Genomic DNA, 2,727 nt, shown 5'->3' on the forward strand with positions numbered 1-2,727 from the left:
GGTTTTCAAGGCTGTAATCTTTACAGAAGTGGACTGCCACATCTTTCCCCCGCGGAGTGGCTGGTGGATTCGAACCGCAGACCTTTTGGTTAGCAGGGGAGTGCTTACCCACTGCCACCAGGGTTCCTTGAGGGCGTGTAATTAGTTTTACATCACAGCTGATTGGACTCGGGGTAGGCCCTCATCTAAGAACAGCCCAGCGGTAGACTCCTCTGGTATGAGGAGAGCTGCACCAAACTGCTTCTTTCTCTAAAGAACTTGAAGTGAGAAATAGAAGTAAAAAGCGTTGCTGTCAGGGAGAGCAGACAGTGATAGCTCATGAGGATCGCAAGGCTGTCGCCTCAGAGCCACAAGGAGAAGGGGAGCCAAGTGAAGTTCCTGTGGCATGGCTTCAGCAAGAGTCCCACCTGGCCCTGACCCATGCAGGTCCACACGGCTAGAGCTCAGTGTTGGGGCCACAGGAGCAGCCTCAAAAAAAAACCCTGAGCAGGGGCAGCTGTAGGGAGCAAGAGGCCCAGCAGGGAGAGAGGGGCCACCACAGAGAGCCACTGCTGTCTTCTCACAATGACACCCTGTTCTTTCTTAAGGTGACTACGGATTGTGTGTCCCTTGCAGTTGAAGAACTCAAATAAGACAATGGCCTACCTCTAAGACCTGGGGTTACTGTGTTATTGTTGCTGTTAGCGACTGTCTAATTGGCTTTTGACTCATGGTAACCCCCAAAACAAGAGAACGAAATGCTGCCTGTCCTGAACCACCCGCATGATCTGTTGCAGATCGGACTGCTGTGATCCACAGGGTTTTCATTGGCTGACATTTTGGAAGCAGATCACCAGGCCTTTCTGCCAAGTCTGTCTTAGTCTGGAAGCTCCGCTGAAACCTGTTCCATATCATAGCAACATACAAGCCTCCAATGACAGATAGGTGGTGGCTGTGTCTGAGGTGCATTGGCTGGGAATCGAACCCGGGTCTCCTGCACAGAAGGCAAGGATTCTACCACTGAACCACCACTGCTAGGGTTACTGTAGTGGCTTCTTAATAAGGACCAAACACATTGTCCAGGAATCCAGTCTAGATGCAGAAGTTCTGAACAGGGAGTTAGATTTCTGTGCCAGCTTACCAGCTGCCATGAGCTAGCCGTGTGACCCTGGGCTCCAATTCCCTCATCTGTCAAACAAAGCTCTTCCCAGCTATAAAATTCTACGATGTTGTCATAATTGATCAATTAAGCCCTAACAGTCCCTCCGACAGACTACTTGAAATGTGCATTTTAGAAAATCCACCAAGCGGGTGAATCATGTGCCCGTAAGTGAGCGTTTATTATCTAACCCTCTGGGCAGCAGACCAGAATTCCTTCCCAAACGTGAGATTTACTTTAAGCTTAAGTTATTTTTAAAAGGTAGGCAAAACCCATAATATCATCCCTCTATTAATTAGTAGATGTGAGAAAGATTCCTACTGGTTCTGAGTCTTAGATAAACACATCAGAATAATAATAACCTTTGCAGACAGGTATGGACCGTTAGACAGTTACTGAAGGCGAATGTTATTTGTTCCAAGGAAGCAGTGCGACTCCATCTTTTGATTCTGTGTGTAAGCTGCCAGAGTCGGCAATTACTGTTCTTTTCTATTTTTGGTCTCCGAGTATCTTAGAATTCTTTCTACTGTGGCCCAACAATCAGGAGAAACAACCCAGCCCTATCCTCTGTGGAAAAGGCTCCATACTAGAGTTTTTCAAAGAAATGAAAACCACAAGCATGTGATGAGCAGTTACATGGAGGAGAAGGAAGCTGCTTAGGCACAGGGTCCTCTCACAATGTCCCGTTCCCGCAGGCTCTCCCATCAAGACCTTCCCAGTCTAAGGAGGGAGACTTGGGAATCAAATGATTTTTATTTCTTTTATTTAAAAAAATTTTTTTTAGTGTTGTAGTTTAAGTGAAGTTTACATTTTAAGTTAGTCTCCCATACAAAATTTTATACATACATTGTTATGTGACCCTGATTGCTCACCCCATTCTCCAACAGCACACTCCTTCTTTCCACCCTTGATTCCCCACGTCCATTCAACCAGCTCCTAACCCTCTCTGCCTTCCCATCTCACCTCTGGACAGAAGCTTTTCCTTTGGTCTCTTGTATCTACTTGAGCTAATAGGCACACTCTTCACGATATCACTTTACGTCCCACAGATCAGTCCAATCGCTGCCTGAAGAGCTGGCCTCAGAAATTGTTTTAGTTCTGGGCTGATAGAGAATCCAGGGGCCATGCTTTCTGGGGTACCTCCAGTCTCAGTCAGACCATTAAGTCTGGTCTTCTTACCAGAATCTGAGTTCTGCACCCCATCTTTCTGCTGCTCCATCAGGGACTTTCTGTTGTGTTCCCTGTCAGGGTGGTCATTGGTGGTAGCCGGGCACCATCTAGTTCTTCTGGTCTCAGGCTAATGAAGTCTCTGGGTTATGGGGCCCTTTCTGTCTCTTGGGCTGATACTTTCCTTGTGTCTTTGGTATTCTTCATTTTCCTTTACTCCAGGTGGTTGGGACTAGTTCATGCATCATAGATGGTCGCTTGCAAGCTTTTAAGACCCCAGATGACACTCACCAAAGTAGGATGCAGAACATTTTCTTAATAAAATTTGTTATGTTGATTGACACAGATGTCCCCTGAAAGCATGGTCCCCAGACCCCGCATCCCTGCTACTCTGTCTCTCAAAGTATTTGATTGTATTCAGG

General features: G+C 46.7%; 1 non-coding gene across 1 annotated transcript; it reads right to left on the reverse strand.

The window, feature by feature from the left end:
- Window positions 1-943: 943 nt before the first annotated feature.
- On the reverse strand, window positions 944-1,014 carry TRNAR-UCU (transfer RNA arginine (anticodon UCU)). The gene has a single exon. It is a non-coding gene; the product is annotated as a tRNA-Arg (tRNA).
- Window positions 1,015-2,727: the final 1,713 nt, after the last annotated feature.

This window comes from Trichechus manatus, unplaced genomic scaffold, assembly GCF_000243295.1.
Source record: "Trichechus manatus latirostris isolate Lorelei unplaced genomic scaffold, TriManLat1.0 scaffold00077, whole genome shotgun sequence".
NCBI lineage: Eukaryota > Metazoa > Chordata > Mammalia > Sirenia > Trichechidae > Trichechus > Trichechus manatus.